The 26,262-nt window shown below is 37.2% G+C and overlaps 1 protein-coding gene across 1 annotated transcript in view; it reads left to right on the top strand.

The window, feature by feature from the left end:
- The window catches only part of LOC134807953 (uncharacterized), a 242,034-nt gene that overhangs the window by 156,334 nt on the left and 59,438 nt on the right, over nucleotides 1-26,262 (top strand). Inside the window, exon 3 of the mRNA XM_063790243.1 lies at nucleotides 3,695-3,803. The gene's annotated coding sequence lies outside the window, so the exon portion shown is untranslated. The remainder of the gene's footprint in view (nucleotides 1-3,694; nucleotides 3,804-26,262) is intronic.

The following is a 26,262-nucleotide window of genomic DNA, read 5'->3' as shown; positions in this document are numbered from 1 at the left end:
TTGTAACTCCTGTGAAGGAAATTCCTCTATTCAACAGGAATCCAAAGAGCCTAGTGGAGTAGATAGGCAGAGTAGGCCGGTAGATAGGCAGAAATATGTATGTGTGGGCATTTTTTAAAAAACCATGTCTGTCTTCCCCCGGAGATTATAATTAATCATCTTGATATTATACTATATCAGACAGAATGACCAAGATATAACCTCCTGGGAAAGACAGATACGCAAACAGATAATAATACAATATTATTATATTATATACATTATGTTCAAAATGTTATGGCAGTATATTTGTGCCTGAGGAACTAGGGATTGGTAAGAATTAGCTTTTGAGTTATTATTTTTTCAAATGAATAGCAGTTTACCAGATAAATAGAGAGGCACCCCAAATTAGAAGATGTTGTCTACTCAGAGAAAACAGGAGGAGCAAAGTCAAGTATGGAGCGTAGGAGAGAACTGAATATCTGGCAACCATTTCCTACAGCTGTAATAATTTTGGTTGGAGATTAGTATTAGAAGAGGACGGAGAGAAAGCAAGCTGGGCAGTTAGTAAATCTTGCGTACCTCCCATGCGACAGGCAGTATTCTAGACATTTTGTTCATATTTTGTCTTACAACTCTCAGAAAAACTCTATTTTAGAGGTGATGCAAGTGAGGCTGTTGAATATGAGGCCAGCTGTCCAAGGTCATGTAGCAAGAATATATCAGAGTTGGTGTTTAGAGCCAAGTCTTCCAGCTCAAAACTCACCTTCTCTTCACCTCTAAGATGCAATGAAATGGGCAACCACTTAGCGGCCTTCTTATTTATTTGGGCTTAATTAACTTCTCTGCTTGAAGATAAATCTTTGGGATTTTGTTCTCTGTTGTCTCAAAAATAAACATTTTACAAAATGTATTTTAACTTCCTTTGATATTTTTCAAAAGTAAATGCCACCTCTCCATGGGAGTCCTATTATGTATGTAGCAGATTCTTCTCTATAACCTTCATGCTTTCTTCGTTTTACATTTTTACCATTTATGCATCTTTGCTGTGGTCCACTCTTTGCCCTTAAATGGGGGCGAATGGAGGATCTTTTAACTTTTTTAGAGTTCTTCTGTTTGTTGTTATCATCACCTTTCTTAGGCCTTCAGCAGGAAGACTGGTTGTCTCAGTTATCTGTCATTCTGAAGAATGGCACCTTTAGGGAGGGAGACAGAGCCCTGGATATTCCCTTGAAGAGAATGCCATCCTGGCACATTGCAGAATGACACTATCCCGGTGGCCATCTTTCTCCATCCATCCTCATTGCCTCAGCTTGTGGGCCCGACATGAAGTGTGGCTGAGTCTGAACTCATTTCTTGTGCCTCCTACAGGGAAAATCCTGCTGTCCGCAAAGAAATACCCTGCCCTACTCAAGATGGTTTTTGCATTGCCCCTGAGGCTCATGATCTTCTGTAAGGCCAGGGGTTCCCAACCTCTGCTTCCAATCTGCCCTAAAGCACCCCTCTTCCTGTCATATAATCTCCTCCAAATCAAGCATGAACAATTTTCTAGACCAGAAATCAGCAACCGATTTTTTTTTTTTTTTTTTTTTTTTTTTGTGATGGAGTCTCACTCAGTCGCCCAGGCTGGAGTGCAGTGGTGCGATCTCAGCTCACTGCAAGCTCCACCTCCCGGGTTCACGCCATTCTCCTGCCTCAGCCTCCCAAGTATCTGGGACTACAGGCGCCCACCACCACGCCCGGCTAATTTTTTTGTATTTTTGGTAGAGACGGGGTTTCACCATGTTAGCCAGGATGGTCTCAATCTCCTGATCTCATGATCCGCCCACCTCGGCCTCCCAAAGTGCTGGGATTACAGGTGCGAGCCACCGCGCCCTGCCCAGCAACCGATTTTTATAAGGGGTCAGATAGGATATATTTCAGGCTTTGTGGGTCATACTGTTTCTGTTACAACTACTCAACTCTGCCATGGTAACATGAAAGCAGCCAGAGACGATATGTAAATGAATGGCTGTGGCTGTGTTCCAATAAAACTTTATTTATAGACTCTGATATTTGAATTTCAAATAATTCGCAGAAGTCTTTTAGTTTGTTCCAAACATTTAAAAATGTAAAAACCATTCTTAGCTCACAGGCTACACAAAAACTGGCAGCAGGGTTGGAGTTTGCCCACTCCTGCTCTGGAAAGATTGCTGTGGTGCTGCTTTTTCTGCAGAGTAAATTGGGATCTGACCACTAGAGTCTCCAAGCTGGCTGTTTTTCTGTAGCATCTCCAATCCAGAGCAGCTTTTCCTAGCTCCTAGTAATCATGCAGTTTCTGCCTATAGACTTTGACTTCAGTTTTCTCCTCTATTCGTGCCATCCTTCCCCCTGTGATCTAGGAAGGTGCGTAGATGTAAGTCCCGTTAGGAAGCCAATACTTAATCTACAGGTAAAACGTGGATTTTTTTCTTTCTGGAAAATATCTTTATTATTTAACCTTTTTCTATTTTTGAGAAATAGAATTCGATCTCTAAATGAATTAAACTGACTGCTAACTAGTGTGTAATTTTTGGAATGAATATATTTGAACTTCATTCAAATGATATTTCAGATTATTCTTTTTCTTCTTGAGATTGTATTGCAAACAGAAAGATAACTTTGGCAAGTAAATTAAAGGATTGACAAAACAAAAGTGTGAATTAAGGCAAAAAATAGATGCCAATGCCTACTTTTGTTGTTGCTGTTCATTCATTCATTTACTCATCACGTATTTGTATGTGCCAGGCACTATATTTCAAAGTGAGATCTCACTTTATATCTATCTTGACATACAAAGACGAGTAGAATACCATGCTTGCATTTTAGAGAACTATATGGGAGACAGAGAACCAATGAGATGTATCTTTATATATCAACTCAATATCTTTTGGTCACATTGTAGGACACGTAGAGCACAACTAATCATTGGAAGAAGTGTCTGCTTTGCATGGTCCACGTGATATGGTAAAGCAGCACGTTCTATAGAGGGCAGAGTCTTGGGCCATTTGCCTTACTCCCCTGAGTCTTTAAATCTGTAAAGCGAGATGACTACGTTGCAGATTTGTGGTGAAGACTAAATGGAAATTCATATGCATACATAAGGTAATGATCAAAACATAGGCCATAAAAAATTCACATCACAGGATAAGTTTGGTTTTCTTATTGATAAGCATATGGCTTTCTAGTAATGTTACATTGAGTTACTAGTAAATTTACTTCTGAGTCAGACATATTTACTGACTGTGTAGTATGTCCGTGTGGCTATACTTCACATTGTGTGCAAAACGGAGGTATTACATGTTCTCACTCATAAGTAGGAGCTAGGCTATGGGTACACAAAGGCATCCGAGTGATAATAATGGACATTAGAGATTCAGAGTGTGGGAGGAGGGTGAGGGATAAAAACTACATATTGGGTACAATGTACGCTACTTGGGTGATGGGTGTGCTAAAATCCTAGACTTCACCACTATAAAATTCACCCGTGTAACCAAAAACCATTTATATTCTTAAAGCTAATGAAATAAAAACAGCAACAATAGAGGTATGTAGGTAAGGTCTTTCTGTTGGGTTGCTTGTCAAACATCTTTTTATTATTATTATTATTATGCTACAGATTAGAAAGATAATCTTATGCAAATCATATGAGATTATACTTATTGACTGATTTTTTCATCTTTTTGTGTCTGTTTAGATATGAACAGTAATGGCACATATTTTGGTTATGAGTCACTCAGTGGACTGTGGATTGAATGAACTGTATCCATCCCCATCATGATGTACAGAACCAAGTCTCTTCACTAGTAGGTATTTTTTTAATTAATATCATGTACACAGTTATATGTTGAGATTTTCAACAGAGTACCTACTTTTATAATGAAAAATGTGTAAAACACATGTATTAGTGTCGCCGGTATGAAATATGACTAGATCTAGTCTATTTCTGTACCAACCAATTGTAAAATGAAGAGGCATGCTGAGCTGTATCTATTAGGTATAAGTATATAAATGTGGTAATTATGTATACCTATATAGGCAGAATTTAGAAGTATAGAATCTTCCCTCTTTTTTAACTGAATTAAGAAACGTCACTGGACAGTTTCGATGTCTTCTGGTTAATATCATATAGATCTGGTGCCAATGTAAGCTTAAACTTTTTACCGAGTTTATGCTTTGCAACAGTTTAATTTTATTATACAGGGTATTTGATGTGCTTCCACTCACAGATGCACCATATTAACAGTTGGTGTATGATATTTACGGTGTTGTGGAAAGAAAATTAAACTCAGTCAGAAGATTTTAATTTCATTTCAGCTCCAGCATTTATCCTCATACTAGTCCCCTAATCCCTAGGCCTCAGTTTCTTCATTTGAAAAATGAAAGGAATCATTTCTGCTTTACCTAGTTCATAAGATTTCCTTTGAAGGTCAACAGAGGTAATGGATGTGAAATTATTAGCTAACTCTCAAACTCTGTAAAAATAAATGGTGTTGCCTGTGGTCAACTAACAGCACAAGTAGAGAGCTGGAAAAAGTTGTGACCATAATTGTCTCTTCCAATTAATTAATGCAGTCTACTATTTTATATGCTACTTGCCTAAGAGATAAATGATAAAATCCTCATTAATTTTAATTTATGACCCAAATTAATTTTTGGTATATTTGAGAAAATTATGTTTAAATGATATATGAGGAAACACATGTTTCTCACACACCCATGCACACACCAATCCCCACCAACCGTAAGGAATTTCTGCTGCTGCTTCTCTCCATCGTGTTTACTCTTATTAGATTTTGTCTATTAGGTTTTTACACATGAAGGAGAAAGATATATTAGATACTTCTTATGTGTACTTTAGTTTCAAGATACTAAGGAAACAATGTAGGAATTTGGTGAGATTGTAAATATTATTTAAATATAGTATTTAATACATTTGTTAACTGAAATCTTTTTAACGTCTTCTATGACCATTCTCTTTAGCTAGGAGAATACAGCTAGCTTGTTTAAAATGAACAACTGAAAATGTAATCTTAACAAATACATTCAGTAATATTGAGAAAGACTTTTCCACTAAATTTAAACAAGTTATATAACCAGGCTTATGCAATGAAACTGGTTTGCAAATTCTAATTCCAGAAATTAGATATGATTTTCACTAGAAGGGCAGTGGTCTGTTACATGAATAAAATTTTTGCATATAAATGGAACATAAATCTTAATAACAGGTAACATATTCACTGGCTAATATTGTAGCATAGTGCTGAAGTATGCAGGATCTATAGTCAGACTGCCTGAGGTTGCAACCCAGTTCCACCATTTTGTAGCTTTGCAAAGTTGGACAAGTCATTTAATTTCTCTGTGCTTTAGTTTGCACATTTGTAGAATGAGACTAATAAAAAGAGATCTATCTGATTGCATAGGCTTGTTGTATGGATTACATGAGTTAATATGGACAAGTGTTTGGGAGCAGTGTGACACTAAGTTATCAGTCGGTTCCCTGGGGAGTGTGGGATTATCCTGATGAGCACAGATTTTAGAATCAGAAAGCCCTGGGTTCAAAGTCATTTATTAATTGTGAAGTTTTCAAAAACCTCAGTTTCTGAGAAATGAAATGGAAATGATTATGATATAGTCCATACTGCCTTTGTTCAGATGGCTTAACACAGCATCCACACAAGGAATGGCAGCTATCCCCTTTGTCAGGCATTGTAAAGATATAATCACAAATCATTGTATAGTATGATTTTAAAATAATGTAAATCAGAGAACTTCTGAATTTGAAAATGTCCTTGCCACGTGTTATATTTAAAGGACTTTTATAAATGTGCTCAATTATTGATTTATTTTGTTAGATTCGGAATTTCAAAAATGAGTAACAAATACTTAAACAACAAAAATGCAAACATAGCTTGAGTATGGAATACTGAAATGACCAAAAAAAGTGGTTTATTAGGCTGATCAAGGAATATCAAATGAATGTTTAATTTATTTTGAATTTTGGACTGTCACCATGTTTAAAATGACTTTTTTTTTGCAGGAGAGAAAGAGAGCAAAAAAGAAAGGAGGTATAAATGTAGAAAATGTTTCACAAAGTGATGGGGAGTAAGGGCTTGAACTTTCACTTTCATAATCATGAGTTCTATATCAGACGTACACTTGTTTTTATTATGAATCAACTTAAGATATTGTCCTTTGAGCTGACACTGGACAAAATTCAGTGGTTTTAGTGGGTGACATTTTCCAAATGAGTCATAATTTGTTCCCAAGGTGGAAAGTACTGATAACTTGGGACAATATTTAGAGTCAAGAGCATGAGCCCACGTTTTGTGTCCATCTCTCTAGTTGAGCCAGTTGCTGGGCTGACGTGTATCGCTCAGACCAGAAAGCCAAGTCTTATTCCCTCACTTCTTCCTTATAAACCATCTAAAACAATGACAGCGTTTGGTTTGTCCAACTCTGTCCATCTCTGTGTGCAGAAAGTCTTTCACATATAAATTTAATCTGACTTATCTGACTTGCTTATAATTCAGATTAAAATGTTATCTTTGACTGCTTTGCACACACCCATTTATTCTTCTTGTTTATTTTTGCAATAGCTTCTTCAGCCTTTATAGATTTTTCCCCTGATGAGGACAGTAGTGGTTATGGGGGAAGCTTTTGGGCATAAAGGCTTTGAGGGTGCATTTCTTGGTAAGAATCTACATGCTATGGACATGGGTAAAGGCCTGGTTGCTATGTTGCTGTCCCTCTGTGAGGGCCTGGGTGAGAGATGCCCATGGCACTGATGTGATGCTGTCCTGCCCTCCCAGGGCCTGCAGCATGCCATACTTCTAGCCCTTCAATGCAGCCAAGATGCACATTATGAAGTCTCGTATTAGGATTTAGAATGTAATAAAAGGAAAAAAGCAAGGTTATGCGGTTGGAATGCCGGCCCTACTGTATTATTAGTCCATTTTCATGCTACTGATAAAGACATACCTGAGACTGGGCAATTTACAAAATAAAGAGGTTTAATGAACTTACAGTTCTATGTGGCTGGGGAGGCCTCACAATCATGGTGGAAAGCAAGGAGGAGCAAGTCACATTTTACATGGATGGCAGCAGGCACTGAGAGAGCTTGTGCAGGGGAACTCCCCCTTATAGATCCATTAGATCTCTTGAGACTTATTCACTACCATGAGAACAGCATGGGAAAAACCTGCCCCAATGATTCAATTACCTCCCACCAGGTCCCTCCCACAACATGTGGGAATTTAAGAGGAGATTTTGGTGGGGACACAGCCAAACCATATCACCTACTAAACAGACAGATTTTTGTGGATTTCTACTTATCTTTGTGGTTTTATGGTCATTATATATATTTGTGATGTTTACCTTAACATCACAAATTAAATTATGTATGTCTTTAGAAGTATCCTTCTGGCTGGATGCAGTGGCCTATAATCCCAGCACTTTGGGAGGCTGAGATGGGCAGATCACTTGAGGTCAGAAGTTTGAGACCTGCCTGGCCAACATGGTGAAAACCCATCTCTACTAAAAATACAAAAAAAAAAAAAAATAGCCAGGTGTGGTGGCACACACCTGTAATCCCAGCTGCCCGGGAGGCTGAGGCATGAGAATCACTGGAGCCTGTGGGGTGGAGGTTGCAGCGAGTTGAGATCGCACCACTGCACTCCAGCCTAGGCAACAGTGAGAGACTCCATCTAAAAAAAAAAAAAAAAAAAAAAAATGGAGTCTCCTTCTGAAGGAGACTGGTTAAGTCCAATATCTATCTGATACTACTTAAATGAGAATCTCTAAAAACTAAAGCAGAATGACGCATTTCATTCAGTACCACAGGGCCAGATCATGGATCAGACATGGGATATTCAGACCTGAAGTCTAATGTAATTTGGAGACACGAAATAGATGAAATCTTTACTACAGTGGGATTTTGAGAATAGCCCCTAACTTTACATATAACATGGTAAAGGGAAGAGTATAAGCCTAGAAATGCAGGTGTATTCGAGTAGGCTGTATTGTGGGCCAAGCAGAAGGTGAGTCCGTTAAGAAGAGAGCCTGCTCAATGGTGACTGGAAGTAGAATCAATGAGCTGTGAATTTCCCAGAGAGGTTTATGTGACCCTCTCTCACATGTTGGCTGCCAATCTCCTCTGCCTCCTTGCTGACCAAGCCCCACCTAGCAGCAGCAAGCCTTACCTGCGTGCCATGATCCCAGGAGCTTCCTTGTGCTTAGATGTACTGTCCGTTAATCAAACTCATGTTCTTCCTTCCAAACTCAGTTTACAGGCATGGCCATCTTTGAAAACTTCCTTGATCTTCCCCTTAAAATTCACTGTTTCTTTTTCTGCTCTTCTGTACTGTGTGCATGCCTATATTATAAATCATGCTTACTTCTTTTGCAATGCTTTGTTGATATACCAACTACCTCACTATGGTGTTAGCTGGTTGAGGGCAGTTCCTGTCTTGTTCATTGTTGTTTTTCCTGGGTCCAGAACTCAACCAATAGTTACTGATAAAATTAATGATTCAAATGATTAATGATACATTTTATCCTTAGATTGCACAATAAATAATTACATTTGGCATGTTACAGAGATTTCTATGAAATGTCTTTCAATATGGATGTTTTCTTAAAATTTATATTAAGAAAATTTCTTAATTTATATTAAGAAAATTTCTTAAAATTCTTAAAAATTATATTAAGAAATTATATTTCTTAATATAAATCTGTAAAAAGTATGACCAGAAAAAAATGAAAAGTGGCAAATTTTAACTTACCGTGATGTTTGTATCATTTTAAGTATTTTTAGCAAAAGATAACAGGAGTTTTGAAAATGTGTATCTGACTCTACTAACTACCTTCTTAATTTATCATTAAGCTCTATTGATTGATTGATTGTGTCCCTAGGTGGGCTAGAAAATTTGATATTTAGAACAGCATTTCAACAATGATGAGAAATTTTCTGACCTCGTGTTAACTGAAGGTGGAATGACTGCGTTGCTATGAGTTAGTAAGAAAAATATTTTTAAATAGTTCTTAAGGTTTTCTTTTACTACAATAACTATTTTATTTCTTTTGATTGCTTTTGTTCAACATTCCAGGCTTGAATTCATCACCGTTTTTAAAGTATACATATTAAAGCATATTTACATAAATATAAAGCACATACATGCTATATAATTTATATATATACTTCATATGACCAAGGAAGTCCCCTACCATTAGTCATTTGGGAAAGGTGGAAAATGTATATAAGTGTTACCATTCTTTTTTTTTTTTTTTTTTTTTGAGAGAGGGAGTTTTGGTTTCACTCCTGTTGCCCAGGCCAGAGTGCAATGGCGTGATCTCGGCTCACTGCAACCTCCACCTCCTGGGTTCAAGTGATTCTCCTGCCTCAGCCTCCCAAGTAGCTGGGATTACAGCCATGCACCACCACGCCTGGCTAATTTTGTATTTTTGATAGAGACGGGGTTTCTCCATGTTGGTCAGACTGGTCTCAAACTCCCAACCTCAGGTAATTCACCCACCTCAGCCTCCCAAAGTGCTGGGATTACAGGAGTGAGCCACTGCACCTGGCCTATGTTATTATTCTTGTAGATTTAAGCTATTTGTTTAAAAATAGAGCAAAAAATAACTGAACCAAAAAAAAAGGGCCTCTGTGTCAATAAATGAGTAGCTATACATCACTCAGAGGAGGACTTAAACTTGTTTGATTTAAATGTTTCTTCTTGAATTGTATGATTTTAACTGAAATTTTATCATACAATTGTAACATGAAAGATCATTAAGTCCACTAAAACAGTGTTTTAACACATGACACCCATCTTTGTTGCTTGCTGTAGACCAATTGTATACAGTGAAGTCAAACATGGGCTAATGAGGTAGAGTTATAAGTAGCACAAATTATGTCAAGCCACTCAGATTTCACAGATGGCTGTAGATAGGTAACTGTAAAGCATTAAGCTAATAAAGACAATTTTTAAGAGAAGAAAATAGGTGATAGGTTACTCCAGTTTTCAGCACATAAGCTATTGTAGATTAACATCCATCAGTCAAAAAGGGGTGATGTTTGAATGAATCATATATACCATATCAAGAGTATTCATCCAGTTGTGTAACCAGAAATATAATGGAATAATGTAGGTATTATCACATTATTAAAGCTTTGATATGCTCAAGTAACTATGGCAATACAGCAATAATAATTACTATTGAATGAAATACGGCTATTTCTTTCAATATATATGTATTTAATATATGATATATATTTATTATATTATGATATATATCATCCATTTCTGATGTGTATAGATGATATATATCGTATATTATATATGTATAGATGATATGTATCATATATGTATAGATGATATGTATCATATTTTATATATGTAAAGATGATGTATATCATACTTTATATAAATATATATATTTTATATATATATATATAAACGATAAGCTCACTGCAGCCTCAACCTTTTGGGCACAAGTGATCTTTTCACCCCAGTCTCCCAAATAGCTGGGACTACAGGCTCATGCTCCACACCTGACTAATATGATTATTATTATTATTATTATTATTATTTTTATAGAGACGGGGTTTCACTTAATTGCCCCGGCTGGTCTCCATTTCCTGGGCTCAAGAGATTCTCCCTTCTTGGCATCCCAAGGTTTTGGGATTGCAGGTGTGAGCCACCACGCCCTACCTGGAAGAAATATTTTTTATTGTTTCAAAAGCTAATACCTGACAAAATACCTGCTTGTTTCCTGATACCTTTATGAGTCTCCATTTTATGCATTTGAAGATGAACATTTCTGGATTACTATTTTCTAACTTTCTTTTTAATGAAAAGACTTCCAGTTTTATGTTGAAATTTGATCATAACAATAATGGCCACCATACCCTCAGCTAGTAACTGGAGGGAGTTCCTAGCCACATTGTCTCTCAATCGTCGCAAGTCTGCAAGGACTCCATTATCATCTTCCATTTACAAACGGGGAGACGTATACTGTTCTGTGTACACTACTGATTGACATATGTGTATAACCTAAATTTGGAAGAATGATTTCCAAAGACTTTGTAAGGAAGTCAGCCTCACCACTATAGGACAGACACATAAATTTGGAGGCATATAATATTTTCATGTGGGGAAATAGAGAACTAATTTTATTTTTGAAAATAAAATTAATTTGGAAAATATGCTTCAGGTTAACCCTTGCTAATTTAATATTCTGGAGAGTAAATAGCTTCTAAACTCATAATTAAAGATTTCCCCTACTATGCTTCCGTGGGAACCAATATGCATACAAATGAGAATCTGTATCTATTTGGAGACACATTCTCAATTAGGATACAAGCAGGAGACTTTCAGGAGAATGCATTACCCATTTTTAAGATTGAAAATTTTGTTCATAAAAATCAAATAATATCATTTAACATGTTTTCTTGTGTCTTGTTTCTTTCACTTGAATGATTGATGTAAATGCCGTGAAATCAATGGACATGTCCTGTAATTGATTGATTCCCTACAGTGGGGACTAGGATTCTTGGTCTCAGCAAGTGTCTTTTCTATCCCATCCCACTCCCATCAAAATGCTTTCACATGAACTATCTCTTTTCAGTTTAATTAGTTGAAAATAATTTTGCTGATTTATCTCATATTTTGCTTCTTTCTATGATGGAGATATAATTACCGGTGTTCTATTGTCCCTTTAGATATCCCCTCAACTATGTTATTTATCCCAACAAGGAAAATTTAAATGTAAGGGCAAACAAGCCTAGGAAAGGGAGCTACTTTTGAAGTAGTGGTTTCCACATCTGTTTTTTGAAGCAGAGTCTCACTCTGTCGCCCAGGCTAGAGTGCAGTGGCATGATCTCGGTTCAGTACAACCTCAACCTTTCAGGTTTAAGTGAACTCTCGTTCCTCAGCCCCTTAAAGAGCTGGGATTACAGGCATGTGCCACTACACCTGGCTAATTTTTTTATTTGTAGTAAAGACAGGTTTCACCATGTTGGCCAGTCTGGTCTCGAACGCCTGGCCTCAAGTGATCCTCCCACCTTTGCCTCCCAAAGTACTGGGATAACATCTATTTTTTAATAAAGAAGATAATTGTGATGTTGTGAAGTCATTTGAAATTCAAACAGATTAAATTATCTGAAAAGAAAGTCATGTTGTAAATGAGTTTAGTTTAAATATTTGAAGCCAGAGAATTCAGGTATTCTATTTATTCGTTCAGCAAATATTTAGTGACCTCCTATGGTATAGCAGGCCCTGGGACTACAAACTATAGACAAAGTTCCTGTCCTTACAGAATTTACATTTCTAGGTAGCTGTTAGAGGTGGGTAGGGGCAGGATGTGTGGAAAGGCATAGAATGTGTGTGTGTGTGTGTGTGCACACGCACGCAGGCATGCAGAAAAAGAGTGATCATTAAATATATGTATACACAAAAAGTAATAAATTTATTTTAAATGAAAGCAGCTCCTTTTTTATAGCAAAATTGCATTCAACTTTTCTAAAGCATAGTCTGAGATTACAAAATTTGACATTTTTACTCACTAAAACATCATATTTTGATCATTACTAAAAATGAAGTTTTTGATAAAATACCTATTGTGATTTTAAATTGGTTCATGTATTTCTTTTTTTTTTTTTTGAGATGGAGTCTCACTCTGTTGCCCAGGCTGGAGTGCAGTGGTGCAATCTTGGCTTACTGCAACCTCCACCTACCAGGTTCAAGCAATTCTCCTGCCTCAGCCTCCCGAGTAGTTGGGACTACAGGCGCGTGCCACCATGCCCAGCTAATTTTTATATTTTTATTAGAGACGGGGTTTCACCATATTGGCCAGGCTGGTCTCAAACTCCTGACCTTATGATCCTCCCGCCTTGGCCTCCCAAAGTGCTGGGATTACAGGCGTAAGCCACCGCTCCCAGCCCTGGTTTATGTATTTCTAATCACTTTTTAAATCATTCTGAAATATTTGTAGGTGTTGTAGAATCTAAAGGAAAAATCCTCAAGATTATTTTGTACATCATCAGATCGCACTGAAGAGTGGTTATGAGGGATGATGGGGGCCAGAAACTGTGAGCACTCTGAGACCTAAAGGGGAAAAAATTGTTGCCCTTTCACCAAAGGAAGAAAAGCAACTCCCAGTTTTTTGGTTCTTTGATTAAAGTTTAAGTCTTCTCTGTGCTGAAACATGGAGTCACATGGAAGTGTTCAGCTTTTATTATTTAATCACATGGAAGTTTGGTTGTGGAACTACAGTCATTGATTCATAAACATTACCGTATTAGAAATAATATGGGATGTGCACTTGAGACCTTGTGACAAAATGAGGTAGAAGGTGGGACTCTGCTTCAGAGGCAGGGCTCAGACACCAGAACAATGAGGACTTGCTAAAACAGGAATGGGGCAGAAGCAGCTTTCCATAAGGCACGCCTACCAGTGTGCTGTGTCAGTTTACCGTTGCCACGGCAATGTTACTGCCTCTTTCCACGGCAATGACTGGCAACCCAGAAGTTACTACCCATTTCCTAGGAATTTGTGCATTAACTGCCCCTTAATCTGCATGCAATTAAAAGTAGGTATAAATATGATTAAAGAACTGCCCTGAACTATGCCTATGGGGTAGCCCTACTCTGCAGGAGCAGTCACAAAGCTGTAATGCTGCCTCTTCAACAAAGCTGTTTTCCTCTACCCTAACACCAGCTTGCCCTTGAATTCTTTCCTGGGTGAAGCCAAAAACCCTCATGTGCTAAGCTCCAAGTTGGAGCTCACCTGTCCTGCATCAAAAGGAACAGTTCAAAAATTGGAAAAGCTGTCAGTCATGCACTGTGCTGAGACGGTTTTCCAACTAGAAAGTAAATCAATCATTTTTAGTGATCTTTGGAGGCAATATAGTGATCTCTTTATTAAGCTCAGCCAGTAAATAGATATCAAACTCTGTTTACTACGTTGCAGTGATAGACAAAGTAGTCAATTCTTGCTGGAGGAAATGAGAAACGTTAACTACCCATGTACCTTTAAAAATATTTCCTTTTCTTTCCATGAAGCACAGATTCATGTTTGAAAACTTTTTACTGTTAGGTTCTCTGAATACATGATTTTGGTGGCTTTCCCAAATCAAGATTATTCAATTTTCATGCCATTGATGTAAAAATCAATGCTTAATACACACGTGAGCCACAGAATATTTTTGGAGTCATTCCTGACAATTTATGTCCCATTTTAGCTTTTTAAAAAAAAAAGATTCAAAAAATAATGTAGTCAAATGATATTGTCTCATGGTTTTTTTGACAATGGGACAACACAGTGTTGAGGTAGAGAAACACGAGTAGTGTCTCAAGATTAAGTTGCCCTTTTTTTCCACTACTTCACATGGAAAGCAAATATAAAAAGATGTTTGCCAAAGTGAAAATTGTTGACAAGAATTGTTGGGTTTCTACCCAAAGTACTAACAACCTGCAAAATGTAGCACACTAAAAATAGAGTAATTAAAGCTCCAGTTCGATTCTGATACTTCTAATACTAAGCCTGTTAAAGTACATTAGACAGATTATTGTAATGACAGGGGCCTCCTCAAGTTAGGAATACATCCACAGCTTCCACATAGAGGAGGCACATAAAATAAGTTGCAAGACAGAAATGGTAAAAATGTATGACAAGAAGAAACCACTATTTATAAAGAGTTCCAATTGTTAGTTCATTTCAGCTTTATTATTAATTCTCCCTAGGAGAGTCACACAAAGCAGCATACATAGAAGAAAGCAAATGCATGTTCGTTGAATGGAGTTGAGTTGAATTGAATGATGCTTCTACGTATTTATTTTTGGGGACATTAGTTACAAGCTTAGAATAAATAAATAATTTTTTTTTTAAATTTTAAATAGTAACTGGATCTTGGACTTTAATTTCATTCTTTCATTCATGCATGGGGCCAAGAGACCCTCCAGGGCTCTGCTGAGAAGTGTAAAAGCCTACTTAAGTAGGCCAGAGAGCGATCTTCTTTTGCTCTGAATCTGTTTGCCTGTGAAGTTGATCAAGGCAACGCGATTGCATTGCTCCTGACACCTCTACTTCTGTGCTCAGCTGGCTGCTGAATAAAACTAATCTTTACATCTGAGTTCTCTGTCAGTGTGGTTCAAACCTCCTTTAAAACTGTCTTCTTTGCCTTGCCATGACTACTATGTGGCTGTGAGGTTTTCTACTTCAACTATGGCAATAAATATTTTAATGGTCTCTCTGACCATCATTACTGCCTTCTGGTAATCATTCCCCTTGGCATTGGAGACTACTCTAACACACCTCTGAGTATTTTATTCTCTGTGTAAATGTCTCTCCCTTTGCCTCAAGATTAAAATCCAGACACTTATTTTATTTTATAAGCTTCAGCATACATGTGCAGGATGTGCAGGTTTGTGTTACATGGGTAAATGTGTGGCATGGTGCTTTGCTGCACCTGTCAACCAATCACCTAGGTATTAATCCTGGCATGCATTAGCACTTTTCTCTATTGTTCTCCCCCACCGCTCCACCCTCCCCCAGCAGGACCCAATGTGTGTTGTTCCCCTCCCTGTGTCCACGTGTTCTCATTGTTCAGCTCCCACTTATAAGTGAGAACACGTGGTGTTTGGTTTTCTGTTCCTGAATTAGTTTGCTGAGGATAATGGCTTCCAGCTTCATCATGTCCCTGCAAAGGACATGATTTGTTGTTTGTTAGGGCTGCATAGTATTCCATGGTGCATATGTACCACATTTTCTTTATCCAGTCTATCATTGATGAGTACTTGGGTTGATTCCATGTCTTTGCTATTGTGAATAGTGCTGCAAAGAACCTACATGTGCATGTATCTTTATAATAGAATGATTTATATTGCTTTGGGTTATATACCCACTGATGGGATTGCTGAGTCAAATGATATTTCCAGTTCTTAATCTCTGAGGAATCACCAGATGTCTTCCACAATGGTTTAACTACTTTACATTCCCACCAACAGTGTAAAAGCATTCCTATTTCTCTGCAACCTCACAAGCATCTCTTGTTTCTTGACTTTTTAATAATTGTCATTCTGACTGGCATAGAATGGTATCTCATTGTGGTTTTGATTTGCATTTCTCTAATGATCAGTGATGTGTTTTTTTCATATGGTTGTTGGCTGCATGTATGTCTTCTTTTGAGAAGTGTCTGTTCATGTCCTTTGTCCACTTTTTAATGGGATTGTTTTTTGTAAGTTTGCTTAAGTTCCTTGTAGATTCTGGATATTAGACTTTTGTCAGATGGATAGATTGCAAAAAGTCCAGACACATTCTGAATGGGAATAAAAAACTTTCCAATATCTGATTTCAAGAAATTCTCCAAACTCATATCCAGCGACACTCTTGTATTCACCTAACATACACCTTGTGTTTAAAATTGAATCTCGCATTTCAGCTTAACCTTGACCATATAAAACACATTTTCCCTAATTGCTTACTTTCATTCAAGAATATTTAATTGAATGCCAACAACTGACAGCCGGAACTTGGGCAGCATCCTCCACAGTCAAACGTTCTAAGCTCTTTTGTGTGACTGGGCTGGCCCATGTTCTCTTTTCCTAGAATGCCTTTCCCTCTCTACCTGGAAACTGTCTACTCATCCTTTAATATACAGGTCAAAAGTTTTTGCCTTATGTAAGAATTATGAGTCACCTGAGTCAACTTCTTGCTTTATTTACTAAGTATTTAGCAAATAAAACTGAAATCATCTACTTTATGTTTATTCTCCTGTCCCTAACTGGTCTCTGAGCTCCTCTTGCGTATGTATTGCTGATTTTCCTTTGTTACCCTAGATAGAGGCTTTCACAGGAAGGGCACCTGGAGGATACTCCATAAATATGGACTAAGTGAATTTTTGTGCCCAAAAACATCTAGGGTATCTGCCAGTCCTTTTCCACCAATATGCACTTCCTTAACCACTGACATAAGCTTTTGCTAGACTTGTAATAAGTATAACACAAATGTTTTGCACAACAGCCATCTCATCACTTTCCCTTTCACTTCCTTTCTGTAAGTCTATGAGTCTTATAAACTGTGAAAAGGTCATACTAGCAAAGCAGGCTGTCTCTATTATTCACAGTCTATAGGAGCTTTTGGTAACCGGTTGATGCTGTGAGCCTGAGTCGGGATCATATTTCTTGGGTTCATCAGTTTATTTGTCCAATCTGAGAATCTCTACAGTGTACTTCCTAAAAGTATGTTCTGACATGCCCTTGAGTGCTTACTTAAATCCTTGTGTTTAAAATTGAATCTCTCATTTCAGCTTAACCTTGACCATATAAAACACATTGTCCCTAATTGCTTCATTTCAGTCAAGAATATTTAATCGAATGCCAACAACTGACAGTTCAACCACTACATCAAACTTTAAACCCAAATTTGGAGGGGCTAATTTTTAAAATATCAAATATGCCTCATAAGATTTCAGGGAAAGTTAGGACGAATTTCAAGAGAGAGCCTGATGATGGCATTAACCTCAAAACTAAGACATTATTGTTAGTTGCGAGAAGCTGGCCAATATTTCTTGTACCTGAATGGATTAAATTGTTACATTTTATTAGATGATGGTGACAACCTACAACTTGTTAAGGATACATAGTGCGTTAATTGTATAACTCCACATCTACATAACACTATACCACTGGAGTTATGGAATTAATGCCCTGTCCAGGATCTTACCCTTCTTGTTATCGCAGGACCCAATTCTTGCACAATTGATCATTTCCAAGGTGTTATCAAAATTAACCTTTAAGGTGAAACAATACATTGTATGGCTATTGTCCATTTATTTTGGCATTGACCGCAGTGGATGTCACATTGCAATTTTTCAAATAAAATTCAGAGTGATAGATGGACTAACTACATACCACTTATTCATAATAAAATATACAAATGATGAAGTATGGCATTTTGTGTGCAAAATTATCTGGGGCAAAAAATATATGTGTGTAAAACACAGGAAAAAGTATTGAGAAATTTGTATTTGATAAGTATTTTTAAATACAACTATTTAGGCAAATTAATTAGAAAATATATCAATACTTTCAGATTCTCAGTAACTTTACAATAATGTTAGGAAATTAAGTGAAATATTGTTAAAGTATTTTTGCTACATCTTTCTTTAGTGTCTTCAGCTGTTTTATTGCAACTCATACGCTGATGTTTTTTAATGATATTTCTTTTTATGGTCATTAATTTTTCCATATGTTGTAATCTTAAAAATACAAAAAATGCAAAAACAATACAAAATACCTATAATCTCACCACTGAAAAACTCCAAAGTAATTCTTACAAATATTTTTATACTTTAGACTTAGGTAATTTATATATTTGCACAAATGTGTGATCACATTCCTCATACCTCTTCATAGTATAACAATACGTTCCCGTTTTTATATTTCTCTAAGTATTATTCTAAAATATACTTCCATGGATACGTAACATTGTATCATATGAATGTACCAAAATTTATTTATCCCATATTTAGTTTCTTTTCATTCATTCTGTATTGCAACTTTAAATATATATGTGTGTATATATATATATATGTGTGTGTGTGTATGTATATATATCCTTGCATGTAAATCTTTGACTGTGTCTGGGTCCATTTTCCCCATATGTCAGCTCCATCCATAACCCCTAAAATTCAGATTCCACACAACAAGGATGACATCTTTACTTGAATGCCTAACAAGTAGCTCTAAATTAACATGTCCAAAACAGAACTCTAGGTTTTCCCACACCTCCCCCAAACTTGTTTCTCCCCCATCTGTCTCATCTCCCTTTCCCAGGCTTCACTCCTTCCCCAGATCTAGGCAAAAGCATAGGTGTTATTTTCCTCCTTTCTTCATTCCCCACATTCAGTTCCTTAGTCGGTTTTATTGAATCAGTCTCAGAACACATCCCACATCTGTCTCCTTCTTTGTGACTCTGCAGGCACCATCTGGTTCATCTCAACTTGCCCGGACCAGTGTAGGTAGTAACCTTTCACCTGTTTTCCACAGGACCACTCTTGTGCTGTCCTTAATCAGTTATCTGCAGAGTCATGATGTGATTGTCCAAGACAAGAAATTCAGTTAACGTCACATGACATTAACGTAACATAACACTCCTTTGCTTAAAATCCTACGGGGGCTTTCAAAATACCTTAATAAAATCTATACTCTCATTTGTGGCTTGCGGAGCCCTGTATGGCCATTGCCCAGAAGTTCCCCTTCATCTCCTCTCACCTTCCTCTTTCACTACATATGTAATCTGCCAGACTGCCTTCTCCTGGTCCTCGTGGGCTGAGATGCTATTTTCTCAGATTATGGTTGCCTCCTGTTTTTTATTCAAGATTCACTGGAAGTTCCATCTCCTCTTAGCAGCTTCCTGCCTATTGAGTATGAAATGAGCACCCTCATCATTCTTAAACAGAGCTTTACATTTTCTTCTCTTCATAAAGAATATTATATATTAAGAATAGATAATAGTAATAGTATCTATTAATAGATACTATCAATATCTATAGCAGATAATCAAAAGATTGTTAATATTAATACCATCTATTAATAGATAATATTACTGATAATTAATAATTGTTTATCATACATTGCCTCATTAGCATGTAAACTCTATGAAAAGTAGAGAAAATACCTGGACTCTTGTTCACTTTCTTCTCAGAACCTAGAAATGTCCTTATCACATAGTAGACACTAAATATTTACTAAATGAACAAATATATCCTTGAAGATTTACTAGTATAAATGGTGTAAACAGAATTTCTTGGTGAAGAAAAATTTTTAGTTTTTTGCCTTATAATTTACCATCTCCATCCTTCCAAGATACCAATTTTCTTTCCCATCGTCCATTGTACGGGAGGGCCAAGGTTGCTGCACCTGCTGGCCAACCTTGCATACATAAATTTTGTTTTGACGGTTCAGGATACAATGTTTGACAATTGTTTTAATTGTCGTGTTGGCATCTACTAATGAGGCTAAAACATTTTGAAATTTAAGACATCTTTCTCGACAGCAACCACAGTCATTTCTGATCAGTCCGTGCAGGCCATGTGTACCTGATGACTTCTGAAACAACGGGGAAGGGGAAGGGAGGCATGTGTTCGAGACAGTACCCAGTTATCTGTGTTTACACTTCAGTATTCGCACATTTCGAGTCATGTGATCCCTCATAACAACTTTACAAAATGGATAAGAGATATTATCCCCCTTTTTTCAGATAAAGAGCTGGCTTCTGAAAGGTTATGCATCGTGGAGCTAATAAGTTATAGAACTGAAATCTACACTCGTGGCTGGTGGATGCCAAAGCCCAAACTGTTAACACTTCACCATAAAAATAAAAGGATTGTCTCTATCAATTTCTATCGTTCAAACTTCCTGAGACTTAATGATAAAGTTTTCATGTATTTCCTGGATAGTAGTGTTCTATTTAGATGATGATGATTATTATTATTTTTAAAGCGTTGGGCCAGGCGTGGTGGCTCACGCCCATAATCCCAGCTCTTTGGGAGGCCAAGGCAGGTAGATCATGAGGTCAGGAGTTCGACACCAGCCTTGTCAACATAGTGAAACCCCATCTCTACTAAAAATACAAAAATTAACTGGGCGTGTTGGCTGACGCCAGTAATCCCAGCTACTGGGGAGGCTGAGGCAGGAGAATCACTTGAAACTGGAAGGTGGAGGTTACAGTGAGCTGAGGTCGCGCCACTGCACTCCAGCCTGGGCAAAAGAGTGAAACTCTGTCTCCAAAAAAAAAAAAAAAAAAAGGTGTTATTCATTTTAGACAGGACTTATGTTTTTCACCATGTAAAGAAAAATGTTACATGTAACGAAGTGGAATAAACTGAAATTCATCACGTATATAGGCAAAGAAACAGTACACTGCTGTTGGAAGTTTCAACAAACCTTTTATTTATGCCATTAATATAATCATTATTATAATTCACACAGATGGGATTTATATTGTCCTCTAGAAATGTTTACAGCTTCAGAGGTTTCACTGCCTTCTCAAGAAGAACAATGTTTTCTTTATTCTGAAGTTGATGTAGGGCAACAAGGAAAGAGACCACCAAGAGATACATCCAGGTGCACATTTTTTTCTCTTAGTTTATATAATCAAAATTTATTTGTTTCTAAGAATAAGGAGATCATCACAGAAATGTTTTACCCCAAGTCAGGAAGACAAGGTCAGCTCAGAGTGGGCATAAAATTGCTTAAAGCGTCTCAGATAGCTAATGTAATAGTGATTTATCAGAATGTCCCTAAAATGACCAATATTTGGGAACAGTAAGAATGGCTAAAGCTTAAAAAAAATGTAAAAGAGGCTTGAGTTACCTTTCTACCCGTTCTCCAAATATATGATATTTTCATTGTTGCTATTTTTAAATCTAAAAGATTTTTCAATAATCATGAAGAATTCCAAATAGGTTCACAGAATCTAGATTTTTTTTGTTTGTACTACAGCAGCGATTTGTTTCAAGAGAAGGAGACAAAATTTCAATGGAAAAGTTGTGCTTTGTGAATTGAGTTAAAGAGATGTGGGTGTAATGAACCAAGGGGTCTCTGTATTTATGGTTACTCTGCAGAGGTCAGTACTCACCTGACGAGAGGCTATTTGTAGGAAGCTAATTTAGAGTAGAAACAAATAGTTGTGAAAAATGAGGAAATCCTGCTGGGAAAAAAAATTGTGGCAGGATCACATGAAATAGGAGTTTTGGAGTAATTTACTATTCTAGGAAATCCAGCAGCTGGTTTGTCTAAAGAGTTCCTCTTTTTCATGAACACTGGAATAAGGACAGGAAATGGTTCAAAAGCATGCTGCCTTTCCTGTAACAGATTTCTGTAAAAATTTAATAGCAAAAAATAATTTTTAGAAGCTCAAGATTTTGATATTTCAGAGATTCTTTAATGAGACAATGTGTGTACTTCTAACTTTGGTTACTTAGAAGTTTTGGTAGAATGAAGAATTTTGAATAAAGATAAGAGGAAACAAATTTCTGTTTATGTCATTCATGAAACATGTACTGTATTGAATTCAAAACTTAGTTTTACAGAGTAATGAAGATTTTTATCTAAGCATTGAGAAAATAATAAACCTAATGTAAAGTAGAACATATATTACATTTTGTAAAACTGCATTTAATTCTTCCAAATAAGGAAATAGAGGAACTGATGCAAATAAGAGATAAGATATCCAAAAGATAAGAGAACTGGAATGGAAAAAGTAAGCATGCTTAAATCACGCAATTTAAAATTATATCTAGAGGGAGCCTGGAAGAATATTTTAATGGAGTTAATTACCTGCGTGAGGATTATCTTTTGTATTTTAATTATCCCAATATATTTAAATGTAATCTCTTTATTAAGTATCACAGAGAAAAACATTTCTATTTTTCTGGGTACAGAGAAACTAATTATTCCATTCAAAATATTACCTAAGGGTTTAAAACTATTTTCCTGTCTCGTGGTTATTAATAGAACCATATATCTTAACCACTGCAACTAACTATAGTTTTTAGGTAACAAATTGTATTTTTCATTGGAATTTTTGCCTTTTTCTTACCCCACAGTCATTAAGGAGACACAGCTAGGAAAAAGTATGTGAAAACACTTTTAAGGGTATACACTATTCAGATAAGATTCTCCTTGATCCTAAATTGCACTTGAAGTTTGGAGGGAAAAAATAATAAAATGCCATGTACTTATTTCCTATTGCTACTCTAACAAAAGACCACAAACTTGGTGGCTTAGAATGGCAGAAATTTATTCTAACAGATATGGAGGGCAGAGGCCAAAATCAAGCTTTTAACAGGGCTGTGCTGTCCCCGGAGGCTCCAGGGGAGAATCCTTTCCTTGCCTCTTCCCGCTTCTGGTGGTTGTGGCGCTCCTTGGCTCCTGACTGTGTCACTCCAGTCTCCGCCTCCATATTCAATATTGCCTTCTCCTCTATGGGGCGAGGTCAGATCTCCCTCTTATGAGAATAGACGTGATGACCATCAGGTACCACTTGGATAATTCGGGATAATCTCCCCACCTCAAGATCCTTAGTTAATTACATCTGCAAAGACCCTTTTTCCAAATAAGGTTAACATTTATAGATTCCAGGGATTAGGATCCTGGATGGGCCCTAGTAATTAGGACCATGATTCATCCTACTACGTGCTGCAACATATAGTATCTGATTCTCAAGTAGCTTTAAATCTACTGCAGTATGAGGGGAATGTAGGTGCTAACTAGAGTTAAATATAATCAAAGTTGCTGTGACTGTAATAGTGCAGGAGGGAAGGTATTTTGGGTGAAAATAATGGCTCTTTTACCCCAGATGCTTCATCTGGTCTCAGTTATTGAAGTCATACTATGAAACTGTGTTGTTCTGTGCTAATTAAACATAGGAATTAATTTTTAAATGTTTCGGCAAAAATAGATTTCTTTTATTAGGAATTTATTTTGTAAGATTTATTGACATATTTTACTTAAATTGTCCTTGTGATGTATATTGGAAGCAGTTTAGAATAATTGCATTTAGTCTTTTTAAAAGTTTCACAATTAGATGAATAATTCTCTTTGTTTTGTTTCTGGTTATAATTTTCTTCACCTTCAGGCGATTTGTTAACATGGTGAAGTAATTAAGAAAATAAAATAACAGCTCTGATCTGGTCTTGTTTTATATCACTTCCAATAGAGAAAATGATATATGTTAATATATGTTAAAACACCACATGAGAAACATGAGCAAAACAATTTTCATTGAAAGCATCTTTTTTTTTTTTTTTTTTTGAGACAGGTCTCCCACTTAGTTGCCCAATCTGGAGTGCAGTCGTGTGATCATGGCTCACTGCAGCCTTGAGCTTCTGGGCTCAGTTGATCCTCCTACCTCAGCCTCCAGAGTAGCTGGGACTACAGGCATGTGCCATGATGCCTGGCTGTTTTTTTTTTTTTTTTAAGTATAGACAGGGCTTGCTATACTGCCCAGGCTGGTTTCAAACTCCTAGGCTTAAGCAATTCTCCCGCCCTCTCTCCTAGAGTGCTGGGATTACAGGCGTGAGCCATCACGCCCAGCCTCCAAGCATCCTTAATTTTGATGCAGCAGCATGTCTGCAAGAGCAGACCAAGCTATAGATATTAATGTGAATCCGGAGATTATGTCATTGTATCTGTTATTACGTTAACCAGTTTAAGTGAATTACCAATGTCCAGCAAGACATTACTCACTTTGGAATGCATTCCACTGGCAATTTATCATCATAATAGGAGGTAGCAAAGGCATATTAGTTCCTTAAGTGGCAGCAATTATACCTGCTAATGGAAAGGGAAAATGTTGTTATTAAAACACATTATATCTTTTGTATCAGAGTTATTCAGCTTTCCTAGATGTCTAGTTTTAGTTCCTTTTGATTCAAGCTCTTCTGTGTATGTTTATTTCCTTTCAAGAATCATTGAGACACAGGTTAATTATTTAATTTTTATCTTATATTGCTGTCAAATGCTTTGGGTCATTAATTCTCTAAGAAATGTGAAGAATTCTACACATATAAGTTTGGAGGGAATTTTGAGGCATATTCTTTGACTCAACTTTCATGGGGAAATGTTTCTAGTTCAGTATTGAGGTTTAGGCCCTCCAGCACTACCACGCGGAGCTGATGCGGACAAAGTTGGCTTTCTCCTGGTTACAAATACAATTCCTTTCACTGATCACAAATACATATTAATATGATGTGTCTGGGTGCCAGTGTATTCAAAATGATAAATTCATAAATTCTTTGCAGAAATTTACCAAATTAGTTTAGAGTTAAATTATTTGGATCTGGATCTTTATTTCATAATGACCAGAATTGCTTATTCTAAGAAAACCATCATTGTGTTTGAAGGATTGAATGGAGCAATCATAGATTTTATAAGTATCTCAAGAACTTAATACAATTTTATGATTGCTCTTTCCAAACCATAAACAAAATTGCAATTACCCTATTGAAAATGTTTAAGAATTACTGTTATGGGCTGTTTAACCTATCTATTAACCTATCTAGAACCTCATTAAAACTGGTAAGCCGGTGCGGTGGCATGCACCTGAATGTCCCAGCTATGGAGGCTGAGGCGGGAGGATCACTTGAGCCCAGGGGTTCAAGTCCAGTCTGGGCAACACAGTAAGACCTCATCTGAAAAAAAAAAAAAGCACAAATCCAAACACTGGTAAGCTCTCCTTGGGCACCTGATTTCTAATTTCAGAAAACAACTTGATAAAATCCTGTGTGAAGCAGTTAACATTTTCTTTCTCAATATGCTGGATACATTACTTCCCAGAATGATAGATGCATTTTTTTCTCAATACAACAATATGGTAGATATGCAGGTTAAAAAAACACATTTATTTTGACTGTAACCTACTGGTTTTAGGTAACAACTTATAGAATTTATCTTGAAGCAATAATTAAAACAGTGCCTCAGGTACTCCTCATTCTCTGGGGAAAGGATTGGTCTGAAACCACCTTCTACCCCCACAGGTCAAAATTATATATCGGTGTGTGAAGGTGAGTGTGTGGCTTCCATTATGTCCTGAAGCATGGAGAGCACATTATTGGGCAAGAGGGCCTTCTGGCTGTTTCCTTTGGGCTCCAGGATGCTGCCTTTCCCCATTTCCCTGCACTTGCCTGGTTTGTGTTGAAGACTGAGACCTGGCTTTGTGGTAACATAGAGACTGCTCTGTTTGGGCATGGTTGGAACTTGGTTGGTGGCTTTCTCTGGCTGCCTCCACCTCTCTGGTTCCTGCTGGTGGGTTCTCTCTAGGCCCCAATAAGGTCTGCACTTTGTCCCATTTGGCTCCTACTAGGCTCTTCTCTGAAGGCCTCCTCTGGCTAGTCTCCTGGCAGCCTGTCAGACACTTCAGAGCCTGTTTCCACCTCACAGCAACTGAGGGAGGTCCAGGAAGTGCCGGCTGCAGAGTGACCCCCACTCAGCCTCCTGGACAGCCAGGTTCAGTTTCATATGGTGGCTATCCTCCAGGCTGGTGTGGGTAGCCTCTTTCTAGAGTCCTGAGTGGAGAAGGAGGACAAAGGCCCAGTAATATGGTTTGGCTGTGTCCCCATTCAAATCTCATCTTGAATTGTAGCTGTTATAATTCCCACCTGTTATGGGAGGGACCTGGCGGGAAATAATTGAATCATGGGAGTGGTTTCCCCCATACTATTCTTGTCTTAGTGAATACGTTTCATGAGATCTGATTGTCT

Source organism: Pan troglodytes, chromosome 1 (assembly GCF_028858775.2).
Source record: "Pan troglodytes isolate AG18354 chromosome 1, NHGRI_mPanTro3-v2.0_pri, whole genome shotgun sequence".
NCBI lineage: Eukaryota > Metazoa > Chordata > Mammalia > Primates > Hominidae > Pan > Pan troglodytes.
The sequence above is the reverse complement of the archived record's forward strand: the minus strand, read 5'-3'. Positions and strand labels throughout refer to the sequence as shown.